The sequence below is a fragment of the Sciurus carolinensis genome, chromosome 1, assembly GCF_902686445.1.
Source record: "Sciurus carolinensis chromosome 1, mSciCar1.2, whole genome shotgun sequence".
In the NCBI taxonomy this organism is placed as follows: domain Eukaryota; kingdom Metazoa; phylum Chordata; class Mammalia; order Rodentia; family Sciuridae; genus Sciurus; species Sciurus carolinensis.
In genome coordinates this window covers 77773810-77789958 of record NC_062213.1, presented here as the reverse complement: position 1 = coordinate 77789958, position 16149 = coordinate 77773810, and positions in this window count along the sequence as shown.

Here is a 16149-nt window from a genome sequence, read left to right as displayed (position 1 = left end):
AGCAGTCAAGAGTGTTCAAGACTTTCCATGCATGTACAAGTACTTTTGTATGCATTTGCTTTGCAGGAAACAAATATCTTAATACATGAGATATATAGTAGCCTACTCATTTTTCTTGATGACACAGTTTGGGATAATTTTCTGTTAGTGGTGTGTAGATTTACTCTTATTTTTGTCAGTGGCTGACATTTCTATTGTACAGAATACCATTATTGAATCAATCTATTAATGGGTATGTTGTTACCAACAAGGTTGCAACAATCAGTTTTTTAACTGGGTCTCTGCCCTGAATATTTTTATCTGTGAAATAATTCGTTAGGAGTGGAATGCCTAGGTTAAAAGTTTCTGCATTTTGAACTTTGTAAATATTGACAATTACCTGCCAAAGAGAAACACTTCCATAAATAAAGCCTGTGAGTTTCTTTCCTGACACCCTCAGTCCCACTGGTATTTTAAAACTCTTTCCTCCTTGTCAGTCTGATGAGGGAACAATGGAACTGGTGTATTCATTTCCTTTGCCTCTTTGTTTTTAGATTGTTGGTGTGAATGATTTGGGAAATTTTTGGAGTATGTATTTTGGTATATGTATCTTTTCATATGTATTCTGTATCATTTCCTCAGTTCCTCTTTTTGTTTTTGGCTTTTTAAAAATTTCTATACAGTGTTTTATGTTTTTATGTAGTTAAATGGATCATTTTTTATGGTTTCTAGAGTTCAAAAGTATGATATAGTCCTAGTACAAATACTGCTATTACAGTTCATCTGCTTAATGAATATTTGCCAAGTGCCATCATTTGAGGCTAACTGTAGAGGAATGTGGATTCTAAGGCACCATCCCAGCCTTCAAAGAACTTCACTGTGCTTCAGGGAAGAATGAAATAGCACCATAGTATGACTCATAAAAAATGCCTATGTGAATGGGGACCCTTAAAAAGCACAAAGTGGCATTCACAGGTGACATATTTGAGAAGTCCTTACTGGTTAAAGCCAGAGAATGCAAAGGAAGGTAGCAAGAAAGGTAGAATGGATTCAGATTACAAAGAACCTTGAATGCTGTGTTTGGTACATTAGACTATTTGTAAAAGAAAGTTATGAAGGATTTTTGAGATGGAGAGGGTTTAATCCAATTTGTGCTTTAAAACATTCTGGAGACATTGAGACAGATTATTACAATCATCCTGGTTCCCTGAAACTGAGTTAACTGTTAACCCCATCAACTCTTGTACTACTACAATTCCTTCTCTCTACCAGGTGAATTTTCTTCCAATGGGAATGCAATAATTCCTTCCCTAAAATTCCAAAGACCTGCCCACCATCTCAGGCTAATCCCCAAATTCCTTGCCCTGATTTAAAATCCCCTGAGATCTGACACATAAAGTGGGCAGCTTGTAGGAAGTTATGAAAGAATTTGTTTCTGGTTTGGCAAAACCCAGTCCCTATCCTCCATGATCTTAGATTCCAAGAGTAAGACATGAAAATAACTATGTCCCTTCTATACACAGTGTCTTCCTGCCACCCTTACCATTCCTAAGGGCATCCTGTTTTCTGAACTTGAATAGTGGTACCCCAACTGCTGCAGTTCTGACTCCTTTCTGTTGCTGCACAGTCCACACATTATCTTTCTTAAAGCCTTTCTGGCATCCCCACTCAGGATTTCTAGTACTTCTTCTTCATTCCATCCCAAATCTACTATGGCAATCACACCATGTGCCCTAGGTAGCTGGGTGCACGGTTAGAGGTGTTAACATTAAACAAATGAAGTCTCCTGAGTGCACTCTTTAATTTTCCTTGTTGTGTTTTTATTTTGCAGAGGAAGAATAAGCAATAAAATGTAGCTTAAGCATCAAATCTTTTTTTGTTTTTCGTTTTTCAAAAGGGAAGCTAACAGAGGTAGAATTGTTTTGCTTTTCAGTTACAAACAAAAGAACAATTTCCACTGACAAATTTCAATCTTAAGAGTGGTTGCTTGTGTAAGACAGCACATGACAGTCCTGCAACTGTATAGAGTGGTTTTTGTGAGGCCTGGATCTTGCATTCAATCCCCCGGCACCCCTGAAGTCTGTTGGATTACCCTCAGAGTGGCTGGGCTTTTCTTTTGAAAACTGGATGTTGCTATTATACAATGAAATGCAAGTCTGTTCTGGAATACCTCTTTTCCTCTAGGGAAACTCTTCAATTAAATTTAAAAATCTATTCACCTACAAAAGTTTTCCCAGCCTACAATTGTGACCCAGGTCTGTACACTTAGTTTTTCTGCTACTTATCTCTGTGTTTGATGACCACAAGCAAGTAGGCTTGGGACCAACTTAAGTTTCTTTCCCAAATCTTGGAAGGCTTCCTAAAGAAATAAAAAGAAAGAGTCATTTGAAAGCATTGCATTTCATTACTGGTAGGCTTAGGGGAAGGGAGCAGGTTGCCTACAAGGAAGTTCAAGCAGGGAAAGAGAGAGGGAATGATAGAGACCAATGAGATGCTGAGAAAGGAAGACAGTGATCCCACTGAGTGCAGGACACTTACTATGGATCACAATGATCCCTGAAAGAGAAACAACCATTCACAATGGAAATAAAGGTCCCATGCTAGAATCTAAACTAACAAGTCTAGCTTAGGACACAAGGTAAAACATGGCAGGATGTGGAAAGAGCATAGCATTTGGGCGTGAGATCTGGCCCTGCCTCCTATTACCTGGATGGTCATGAGTTAATTACTTCATCATTGAGCACTTTTCCTTATGTGAAACATGTACTTAAGAAAATAACAACTTATAGGTTATTGTGAAACCCAAAAAAGTTCTCCCATATGTTGTGCTAATAGATATTGTTGATATTCAAAAGGTGTATATATAGATATTGATTTATTTGTAATAAGCGAAGGTCTCAGCAAATTCTTTGTCAACTCTAGTAAAGCTTTAACATTGGACACAACAATTGTTTTATTTAACTGTCCCCTTAAACCTTCCTGCCAAAAAAACCCCACCACAATAAAAAATAAACCTTTCCATTTCTGCTAGGAAAGGTTACAAAAAGTCAAATTGATGGTTCTTTTATATTACTCCTTTTGGTTTATGATTTCATTCTATAATTTGGTCCAGAACGTTCTCTCCTTCTCATTTCCTTCTCAATCACACTCTGCCACTATCCCAGTTCCCTTGTACACACCTAAAGTCTCCAGTAAGCAAGAACAACAACAAAAATTTCCCCTGGCAAGCAATGGGGAGATTGTAAAAGGAACTGGAAATATTTACCAAGTCACTGAGAAGAAACTCAATATCGTTCATCAATGTTCAGGACATGACACACATAATACAACTGGTCTTTGGCTAGATTGTTCCACTACCCACGATCCAGAGTTGTTCTCTTTAAAAGCTGTCCTTCTTTCTGAGCTCTAGCCTCTTTTCACTTCCACTGAAGTCTCTCTGTGCTGATTGTACTTCACCTAGTCCCCTTCTGAAGTAACCCTAAACCTCAGACCCAACTTCCTCTCCTTCCCCATTCCCTGTGTCTTAGCACTGAGTACAGTTCTCCGTAACTCTATACTCAATTACATGTTGGTGCTTATCATTTTGTCCCTGCATTATATACAGAAATTCCGTCATATCTCGTCCTAAACTGCAAAAGCAGAGACCATAATGGATCTTCACATTGAACAGCACTTTGCAGTGTATAAAATACTGTCAAAAATGTGAGCATATCTAAATCTCATCATGACCCCGTGAAGTCAATATTCTTCTTCATTTGCAAGGCACAGGACTAAGACCCACGCAGTTCAGATAACCCGCCTATTGAGTGTGATTTCCATATTTTCCCCCTGTTCTGTCCCAGTGGACCTTACCTCCCCTTTGTCTTTTATTTCCTTTGCAGCTCTGACTGTGACCGTTATTTAAATTATCATTCTTTTCACTCATACTTAGTGAACTAGTATACAAAAAAATAATAATTCAGTAGGGACATCCCATTATATTTTAGGAAGAAGTTATAAATTAACCAGCACCATTTACTAGATAACTGATTGTCCATGAAACCTTTTCATTGATTCTAAGAAATCTTTCAAAATGATCAATTCTATGTGTCCTATCCACCTTGTCTCATGTCTGCTATTGAAGTGATAGCAGGGACATTAGTAAGAGATGACAAAATGCTTTATGTCATGAAATAGCAAGATAAAAATAAGGCAAAAGGTCTTGATGACTGCAAAATGGAATTTTTATTTTTCCTGGATAAGTAGGTTGGTTTTGTTATTTTCTTGTACTAACAAGTTTCTTGACACATATACGGGCTCTTTAAAGACACAGAGACCTGTGGATCAGGGTGAAGGTGTTTTCAGTTTATAATGTACACACTTGGCAACCAGAATGTCCTCTCATCTCTCTGTTTCTTTTACTTCAAATGTATATGTCACCTTGTAGAACAGCATTCCAATCCCTTGACAACGTCTATATATAATTCCCACTTTTGAAGAAGGTCTTTCACAATCCTAAGAAACTACGTTTCTTTAGTTCTTAGGAAACCCAAACCAAACCACCACCCCACCAACACCCCACCACCACCACAAAAAACAAACAAACAAAAAAACCTGGCTAATTCTCCTGCAGTCCTGCTAACCACAGGCTGTTCCTCTCCAGCTTCCCATAGCCTTGTGACACTCCATACCTGGGGCAAGAGCATTTACACTAGGATTGTGGTCTGCTATTATCTCCTTGATTAATTCCATTACTTCCTTGTCCATTTTTAAATTTTGATATCAGGGGATGGGAGAGCAGGTGAAAAGAACTGAGGATAGAAGATATAGTATGGGAGGAAGTACATCCTTGGTGGTTGGAGGTGTGACCTCTACTGTTTTCACTGGCTAGGTTTATAATCTCACTTTACTTCTTTCTAACTGTGGGCTTTGGAAAAAATTCTTTAAGCTTAAAAGTCTCATGTTCTGCAACAGTAAAGTGCCAGCCTCAGAAAGTGGTTGTTCATCCAGTAAGATGATGTTGCAAAAAACTTAACACAGTAACTGGACTCTAGGAAGCACTGATAAATTTTGGCTGTTGTTGGTCTCTATTCCTGCCTTTTGAGTAGTGGGAAAAGCAAAAAGGGGGTCATGAAATCTCCATTAAAGTAACAGGGTATGTATCTGGAAAATCAAGGAGTTTACATTTTGGTTTTTATTTGCTAGAATAATAGATAAATACTACCTATCTCCATGTTGCTGAGCTCTTAAATAGCATCCAAATCAGTCTTGAGTAAGAATTTTTTAGTGCTGAGTGATTACAAGACTAATGATAGTTATTTTAGTATCTGAGTATCTCTAAGGGAGAGGGCTAGCTGAATGAGACTGTATGGTTTGGCACCTCAATAATCTTCAAGAAGACATAGTAACTGCATATTGACAAAGACAGTATTATGGTACTTAGTTTGAATAGAGACCTTCCTCCAGAAATACTTATGGCTCCAAGATTCTTAATACTTCTCTCAATGATAAAATCAATGATGGATGAATTAATTTGAAAGTGAGTAACAAAAAGAGAGAAGGCATTTTAAAGAATATGGGTTAGGGTTGGTCAAAAAAATGAGTGTGTTTAGATTAATAAAAGTTCTGGGGGATGGGGAATGTAAGAGGAAAGGAAAGAGATAAACACGAATGACAAGGACAAAGTTTAATGTAAAATTTTGCCATAGTTTCATACTACAAGGAAAGCAAGCAAGGGAAAGATTTTGAAGTCAGCAGGGCATGCATAATAACCTGAAAATTAGAGATGTTCAGCATTCATTTATTTGTATAGCAAGCATTTGTTGAATACCTGCTATGTATTACACAGTACTTAGAACTTGAGATTCATGTCTGAACGAAATAGGCAAAGATCTCTGCCCACATAGAAAGTATATGATAGAGAGACAGACAATTTCCAATAAACATGATAAATGAAATAGATAACATTAAAAGTTTGCAAGTGCTGTTGACAGAAGCCATAAGGTAAGATAAGAAGAGCTTGGTGTGGCTGCCTCAAGGGTGGGGATGAAAGGAGGTTGGCAGACCAGGAAGCTGGGGTATGGAACTATTCAGCATGGTAAGGGTCAGGGAAGTAAAGCCTGTTCTTCTCTGGTGGTGGTAGCTGGTGCTGTTCCCCAAAGGATGTAAAGTATTTGAATTATGATAGTAGCAGGAAGTCAAGTAAATCATAAATAATCAATAGATTGATTAAATAATCATAAATAAATTTACTTGACTTCCTGCTACTATCTGATTTTACTTTTCTAATGAACATCTCTGGGGACTTAGAATGTGGAAATTAAAGTGGTTATATGAAGGATCGGTCTTAAAAGAACCTGGAAATCATATTTACTGAAGTAAAGAAAATGCACCAGGGCATAGTAGCATCAAAGCTTTCCAGGGTCCAGGCAGCAAAATACACCAGAGATGCCAGGACAATGAGTAAGTGCAATGAACTTTAAAACCACACACAGCAGGGAATGAGTACATATATTGTCATCCACAAAGTAAGCAATGACTGTACATGAAGTCCAAAAGTATTTTCAATTTTGAATCTCTAGAATGCTAAGTATCTTTGAAGAAAAAACCCCACCCACAGGGATTCTAAGATCTTAACTGAAAAACTCAGTTATTGCTGAATACAATGCCAATTTCCTACGTTATTGCTTCAGTATACCACTTTTCTCTAGGACTCATGGTCAAGTTTGGAACTATGATCAGAAGACTAGCATAAAATATCTAGATACTAGTTTGAGAGTGGACTAGAACAATCTAAGGCAGAAGAAACACTTTTTCCCTTTTAGGAAGCATGCCATCTATTGCCCTAACTGCTGGAGGACATGCTATATGACCATGTTTTTTGGGGAAACTTCTTCTCTGACAGGGGCAAGCACACCAAATGAGTCCATGTGTTAAAATGTGGAAGGTCCATCTAAGCAACAGGGAGAATTTGGCAATCTCTGAGTTACTGCTATAAATTTATGGCACAGTGGGGTACTCCTCTCCAATTCCCATCCTTGGACCAGAGAACAAATTTAGGAGATATGGAAGAGACTTTCAGCAAATTCGTAGATCTTCCCAGGGCCAACCCTAGTGTGATCTGAGTTTCATTAACATTATGCCCATTGAAAGATGTGACAAGTGCAGGAGTTTTCTTAACTACTATCTAGTTAAACCAGGTTTCTCCCCTGGGATGCTCCAAGTTGGTGCTTGAAAACTTAAACATAATAAAATAATACCAACCACAGAAGGAAAATATTTGAAAAACTTTGCATCTGTATTGAACATGTACATTGAAAGATGTGACAAGGGGCAGGAGTTCCCAAAGTATCCCAAAGCATTCCTGGGGGATTGGTACCAGGATACCCCTACAGATATCAGAATCAGTGGATGCTCAAGGCTTTTTTATAAAAGTGTAATATTTGCATGTAACTTATACAATCCTCTTGTATACTTTAAATCATCTCTAGATGATTTATAATAGCTAATATAAATGTAATCACTATGTAAATAGCTGTTATCCTGTACTTAAGAATAATGGCAAGAAAAATGTATGTACATGTTAAATACAGATGCAAATTTTTTCAAATATTTTCTTTCTGTGGTTGGTGGGATCCACGATGTGGAACCCACAGATATGGAGGGTCAACAGTATATTGCCTCTCAGGACATGCTGGATGCAGTGGTAGCTGAATGAATGCAATGAATAAGACAAAATCATCTCCACACTTCAGAACACTGGAGTTCACTCTCCATGGTCCACTCATATAAGAAGTTGCTCGAATCAAAATATTTCACAATATTCCATCCAAATTAAAACAGTTCAGGTGACTAGAAAGTGTAATAGTAGTTAGACATAACTAAAGGAAAAGAGATTCTACATGTCTCTTAACACGTACATATAAATATAGGATAAATAAATGAAAAATAGGTACCTGAAGTGACTTTGCAATTTGTTTTTAAACTTGGGAGATTCTTTTGCAGCAGATTTTCTGGGCACCAGAAAGGGAATTACAGGGGATGTAAAAAACAAGCGTTAAGACAAGAAGAAGCAGACAGAGCCAGGGGCATAGGAAGCACATTTAGTTTTAATTTGAATCTAAACATTTTTACAGAGACTGTCAGGGTTTGTTGGCTTGGCTCTACAATTCTGCTACAAGTTGCAATTGTTTCATAAGGTAGAAATGAGGAAATGTTTCATGGCATTGTGCTTTTCCCTCTTTGGCTTTCCTTGCTTCAATGCAAAATGTTAAAATGAAAGAGTTTACTCTGGTTCATTCTACATAAACTCAATTCAGCATCCAGGTAGTTTTACTCAATCAGTCAACTTAAGTACTTATTTTTAAAAGTGTATTTTTGACTTTAAACACTTAAATCCATTGTGGTTTATCATGTCAATATATATTTTGGCGAGTGCACAGCTCTGAAAAGGCCTGTTAAAATTCTCAGGCAGCCTGTGAGAGGCTCCAGCTGTGGAAGTACAGTCCCCTGTGCTCAAAGAATATGGATGTGCATCCTGAACACCTTATGGCATATTCTAAAACTGTTCCTCCTGAAGGGGAGTCAAAGTCGGGCCTGATGGAGTAAATGGACCAACCTACCAAATAAGATATTTTTCAGTGAGTAAAAACAAAATCTCTGAACTAGCGTTAGTGTGGGGTAGTGAACTCACACTTCGAAATAGAATAACTTAAATTTGTACAACAACTTCAACTTTTATCAAATTCAATTTTTATTCAATCCAAGTTTTTCTCTTCTGAACTTCAATAACAACTTTGGAAGACAGGCAGGGCAGATACTGGGTTCCCTATTTTCACAAATGAGGCAAACAGATTAAAAAATATTCAGCAATGGCCCAGGGCCATTTCATCTACCCAAGACTGTAGATGAAAGAGCATTTAACATATACTTTCTTTGTTTTTGCTTTAATTTCTAATCGTTTGTTTGAACTACTATTAGGTAATAGTGTCTCCTGAGAATAAATGGACTTTAGGTAAGTACTTTAAAATTCGTAATATTAAGTCAGTGAAAATTTTCATACTAGAAATATGGGTAGGAATTATCACAATTTTTATTATTATCCCAGCTATTAGTATGACACAAGAAAGAGTTTTTAATAAATCAAATGGACAGCTCAGGGGGGAAAATATGTTTCCCATCTAGAATATTCCTGGTTGTGTATTTCCAGTTAATCCCAAATTTTCTTTCAAAGTTCCTTTTACTGTTCAGAGAAGATGGGTATTTGTAATGAACTTCAATCAGGAATGAGAAAATTATTTCTGCTAAGAACATTTTCCAAAGGGTTCCACAGTTAATAATTACAAGTTGTCTCCCAACTTAGAGCAATATTGCAACCACTACTGCTTCTATTGCCACTACTACAGTACTAAAATAATGATAACTAATATTTTTAAACATTTAGTATACACCAAGCACTGTGCCACATAATTTCCATGGATATATGGCGATTCCTTCTCATTTATTCTTCATAACAACCTACATCCTAGATTGCAGGAGAAAACCTGTAACTTGAAATTAATTTTTCCCTAGTCACATAATTAGTATGGAATGGAGTCAGGATTTTAACTCAAGCAGTATAATTTCAGAACGCACAAGGCTTAACATTATGTGACATTGCCTCTTGTCTTCGTCTGTTTGGTGCTGATTTAACAAATACCACAAACTGGGTAATTTATTTGGCTCACAGTTCTGGAGGCTGGGAAGGTCAAGGTTGAGGGACTGGAAAGGTCAAGGTTGAGGGTTATTTTAGTGCAACATCCCATGGCAGAAGTCATCACATGGGCACATGGGCAGAGAGGGAGATAGAGATACATAGAGATGGAGATATATATATATATATATATATATATATATATATATATATATATAGAGAGAGAGAGAGAGAGAGAGAGAGAGAGAGAGAGAGAGAGGAGGAGGAGGAAGAGAAGGAAAGAGGGGAGGGGAGAGGAAAGGAGAAGAGATATGAAAGGAAAGGGAAGAGTGAGACCAAATTCATTCTTTTATCAGAAATCCACCTTTATGTATGGTGTGGAGGTGGACACCTGTAATCCCAGTGACTATGGAGGCTGAGTGAGGCAGCTTCAGCAATTTAGTAAGACCCTTAGCAACTTAGTGAGACTGTCTTGAAATAAAAAATAAGGACTGGAGATGTGGCTCAATGGTAAAACACCTCTGGGTTCAATTCTTAGTACCAAAACCAAACAGACAAAACCCACTCAGTGATGACATTAATCTATTCATAAAAATGAAGCCCTCAAGATCTAATCACCTCTTAACAGTCCCCCTTCTCAACACCAGTTGCTTGCACTGGGGATTGAGATCTTAACACATGAGCTTTAAAGAACACATTCAAAACATAGCGCCTTCACAGCAGAACTTATAATCATTGCTGAGATGTATTGCTCACATATTGTCAAGCTTGTTATCAAACATTTTCACAGATGAATTAATAGAATCTTAAAGAGGTGAAATGACTTGCACACGTTCAAACAACTAGTAAGTTAAAGAAGGGATCCAGATTCAGGTGGTCTGAACCTCATGATTCTATGACTTCCCCTTCCTGTGAATGATCACAGGAATTAAAGTATACGTCTTGTTTCTCTAGAACAAGGGTCTCACACCTTACATCCTTCTAAATCCAAATCTCCAGGTCAGGAATTCTCAAACTTATGAATTGATTAAAAACAAACAAACAAACAACAAAAAAACCTAACACTTGCATTTCATTGGAAGATTATGGATGACAAAAAACTTGAAAGACCTGAAAAAGTCTAGAGTCTCATTAGGGTTAGGAAGGACTTATGGATAGTATAAAGGGGACCTCAAGAATCAGGAAATTACATTCTTGTTTGTCCTGAAGATACTTTGTACCTAATAGAAAATACGTGTTTTTTTTTTGTTTGTTTGTTTTGTTTTTGTTTTGGGTACTGGGTATTGAACCCAGAGGTGCTTTACCACTGAGCCACATCCCCAGTCCTTTCTTTTAATTTTCAGGCAGTCTCACTAAGTAGTTGCCGAAGCTGGTCTTGAATTTTCCATCCTCCTACTTCCACCTCCTGGGGCCCCAGGATTACAGGCATGCACCACTGTGCCTGGCTTGTATCTTCTTCACAAGAAAATTTTGCAAGGGAATATGTAGCAGTAGGTTCTGTTGCTATCTTTCTGCATACTAAGGCTTTGGAGTGAGTGGTTTTTGCTCAGAACAGGTGAACTGAGAAAAGTTGACTCTCATCTAACTTTGGCAGAGTGTGGGGATTAACCCAGGAGGTGCTAAAGATGGTTTACTGCAGTGCCAATACAGATGTGTTGGTAGGTTCATTCTGCTCTATCACACAGTAAAGTGGAAACCACAATCTCCACAGCAGGTAACAAGTCTGTCTTTATTATTGCCAGTAGTCATACTGAAGGGAGTTACCTTCCATCATGAGAGTACACCTTAATCTCCATACTCTATCTGGTAAAATTCAGAGAAGAGATATGTTGCTGAATGTTTATGTGAGGATTGACTTTTTTGGCATATTAGTTTGAATCCAGAACATGTACAAAGTGTGGTAAAGCTAACTTTCCAAACTGCACACTGATGGAGGCATAAGACTTCAGAGGTATGTGCAGCCCTATTTTCCACCATCATTGGAAAGAAATAGAAATAAAAAGAGAACACTTGAATGGTGTGTCTGAAGAGTCTCCTGTGATTGTATTCACTGGACTCACATTAGAGAGAGACTTGACTTCCATCAGTGAGGCAGGAGGTGTCCGTGCTGAATCCCATCCCAGAGTGATGAAAGAACTCAAGTACTGCAAAAGGTCTCGTTGCTTATCACCTACCCAAGCTGATAGGCAACCCCAGAGATGAAGTATGTGAATCAATGGTAGAGGTGAAATACAGCCATGACTTCAAGAAAAGCACCAGAGACTAGCTCATTAGTGTTTGGTTAGGAGTGTTTTATGGATGAACAACATGGTCCTCAGACCAGCCTGGGGTCCTGGGAGTGAGCCCACTGTGCATCCTGTGTGACCTTTGAAAGGCCACTCAGCCAGCCTGGTCCTTTCCTGAGGTTGGACTTGTTCATAATCCTTCTGTGCTTCCTCTGAGCTGCTTTGATCTCTGGTCTAGACTTGTAGACCATATTTGCAGAACCATTGATCTAGTAACCTAAAAAACTGACTGTACTTCTCAAGCTACTGAAAGTATAAAGGAAGAAAAGCTTACTCACTGCAAGAAGTGTTTCCGAGGTATTTAATTACAGCATTTGGGGATGTGTCACTCAATCAGAGCTGGTTTGAGTTCATGGTCAGCTGTTTTATTATGTCATTTATCATCTTCTAAAACTTCTAGTCTGTAATTATCTGATTCTCTTCCACCAGTTTGTGTGACGGAAGTCGTCTTCTATCCTCTGCAATGAAGTTTTAAAATAAACCTATGCTTTTCATAATCATCACACTTAACATTCTACTGCATTTCAAAATGCTTCCACTCCTGATTTTTAATTTTCTGATTATTACTCTTATGAAACATGGGATTGGAATCATACTATTTCAAAAGTGATTTCAGAAATTATTTAATCCCACCAGTGTTTTACTTAATTTAAAATTGAGAACAGAAAAGATTGTGCAATTTGCTAAAGTTAGTGCCATAGTCATGCTATCAGCTGCCCATCCTTTGACCTGCAGATTTCCATAACCTCACTATTCCATTGAGACCCAGGAAGCTCCAGATTAACCAGAAACTAAAACAAAAAATCTGATCCGATTTGAGAAATTTGGAATCTGCCACTGGGACTCAGAAATGCTCTGGTAGGACAGAATTTGGGAAGACAGCTAGGTAGGGGTGTAAAGAGGAGATTGATGGAAGAGTTGGGGACATTTGGTCTCCTTTTCAATTTGGCAGAAAGTGAATTCTAGATATGAACTAGATTAGAAGGGACGTAACTGAAATAAATAATGTTTGAATGTTTTCAAAGGCTAAAATATTTAGCCAGACACTTCATAATGTATTTTGCTAAAATATTTACTGTGATTTTTTAAAAATAGGTGACTATATGCAACATTGTTAAAATTTACCTTAACTGAAAAAGCAAATGACTGAAGGGTATTTTCACTGTGATTCATTCCTTCATTCACTCAGTCATTCAACAAAGTTCGTTGAGCCTTCAATAAATGACAAGTGTAAAAGGTGCACATTAGCTGCTTTGTGAGACCAGATGAGGAGGGGACAGTCAAGACATGACAGAAGCTTGCAACAGAGGACAGCAACCATGAAGCATCTACAAAAGACACATGACATAAAGACTCAGGAGGAAAAACTGTAGACAAGTGACATTGGCAGAATAAGGAGGTGGACTGTGCATTTTTTTTTTTTTCTATTAAAGTTTTCCTTTTGGGGCTGGAGTTGTGGCTCAGTGGTAGAGCGCTTGCCTAGCTTGAGTGAGGCACTGGGTTCAATCCTCAGCACCACATAAAAATAAATAAATAAAATAAGGGTACTTTGTCCATCTACAACAACAAAAAAATTTGAATTTGTCCCCTTTTTTGGCATGTGCTTTATTAATAAAATAATAAAGTAAAAATTGCTTTATTCAATCTTAGCTTATAATTTCCATCTGACTATTATTATTTCTAATGATTAATTTACACTTTTAAATAATTATAAGCATACAGAAAAGTGAGTTTTCATTGTAAGAATAGTGAAAAGGACTTTTACATACCCTCTATTCTGATCTACCAGTTGTTAACATTTTGCTACATTTGCACATTCTCTCTCTTTCTCTTTCCTCCTACACATATAATTATATATTTTTCCAAATCACTTGATAGTACATTGCCCTTTACTCCTAAATACTTGAAATGTATGCTTCCTAAGAACAATGGCATTCACTTATATAATTATATACAATAAACCAAATCAAAATTTTATGTTGAATCATGGTTATTATCTAATATATAGACATTATGTGAATTTTGACAATTGTCTCAGTAATGTCATATATAGTATTTCTTTTTTTTTTAATCAAAAACTTGACCCAGGATCACATGATGCACCTGGTTTTGTGTTTCTTTAGTCTCCTTTCATCTAGATCAATTTCTCATCCTTCTTTAACCTTTCATGACTGACATTTTTGAAAAGAGCAGGCCATTCGTTTGTAGAATTTCCCCTCAATTTGTGTTTATCTGTGGCTTCTTCATTACTGAAATTGAATCACATATTTTTGATAGATGTACCATCTAAATGCTGTTGTACCCTTCTTGGTGCACTGTATCTGAAGGCACATGATATGGTTTGTTAATATTGCTGGTAAAGTTAATTATTGGTGCTATTAATTTTAAGGTAAGATATAGTAAGTGGTAGACACTTTTGTTTTCTTCAGCTCAAAGTAATATCACTGTAAAAAAATTTTCAAAATGCTTATTTACATTAACACCAACTCATGTTCAATCCATGTTGATGTCAGGTATACCTCTAGAGAAAAGGGGTTCACACATAACTGCAATACCAGGTTATATTACAATAACAATGCAGATCTGGGAGAAGTTCAAATATAATTCATGATGGAATATCTTGTTTCCAGCTTCTGCATATGCATATTTTTATAGTTATTTGAATACATATATTTTTCTTACCTATTGACTGAAATCTATTGAGCCAAGTAGAAACTACAGCATTTGGTGACAACATTGTACATTTTCAACCTCCTTGGAATAATTTAGCATCCAATTAGAATTGGAGAATGAATTTAGAAAGATCGTATAGAATCTTAATCTGTGATAAAACACTTTAATGTTATTCCTATCTGTAGCTACAAAGGAAAATGATCCTTTAGATCAAAGATGAAACTTCACAAAGACTTTGTGTTTTGGGGGAGAAATAAACTTTATTTGTATGACTCCCTTTAGTATCTGAAAATTGGTCTTGAAAAATATTGACTGACTAATGCTTGGCTTTCTTGCAGAAACAGCCATTGGATTTCTGAGGCATCTTTGAGTTTGGACTAATCTTGTTAAAATGTGACTTGCCTCTAAGCATGACACAGGATACTTTGTTTTAATAACATTCTTAGCAGTAGCCACTATGAGTTTAGAAATGGTGGTCAAAATGTTTGCTGCTGAGTGGACCCTGCAATTCTTTCCTTTGCATTTAAAATGATTTTTTTTTTTTAAAGGAAGTTGGAGTGAGATGGAAATAGGGTTTCAGGAACATCAGTGCTCAGGGGTTAGATGGTACAATAGAGAGTCTGGCTGGGATAATTCCTATTTCCATTGCTGTGAACCAATTCTTGGGAAGTTGATTTCAACCTGATAGAGCTGCAGTGCTGCCCAAGGGTGAATATGGCGGTGGCTCTATGCTGCCATCTGGTGGTGTACTGCTGCACTGCCTCCCCCAGTGAGTCAAGCTCCTGCCCACCCGCTCTTAGCAGGCCCAAATGGGCCAATCGAAAATTTGGGCCGTTTGGGCCGTTTGTCCAGTATGTGCTGCAGGAACTTCTCTCTTATTTCAGTGTTCTTTTCTCTTCTGTGGAATATGTCTTCCCTTCCCTTCAGATAACTTGGTACCCTTTGTACTCTTTCTTTTTCCATCAGTCCAAAAACAAAAATAAAAACAAGAACAACTAGCATTTATTTGAGTCCTTCCCAGCTGCCAGGATCACTAAGTACTTTGTAAATATAATTTGATTTAAGCCTGAAAAAAAAAAAAACCACAGGAAAGAGATAATAATTATTCCATGTTACAGATGAGAAATATAGTCAACAACAATTGAGCCCAAGATGGATCACTGGCCCATCTGGCTGAAGCCTGAGTTCTTATTCACTATGTTCATACCTTCCTGTGAAATTAAAAAATATATTACCTGTCCCATGGAAATTTTCTTTGGTCTTATTTCTAATGGTGTGATGAAATACTTATCTCTTATGAAAAGTGTCAAGCATTAGTAAGAAGATTGCAAAATTACTTTGGGAATATCGAAAGACCTTAGTCAGTGCTCCTTAAAGTCTGCCCATAATTAAGGCAACCCTGTTCTTAAGGTGGATGATGAGTCTAGAGAAAATGAGGTGAATTAGTAATTGTGAAAGTCAAATTAGACAATGCACATGAATTGAATTTGAGTTTTTTACATCAAAATTAATTATTGTTATGCTGTAATGTTCAATAGATTC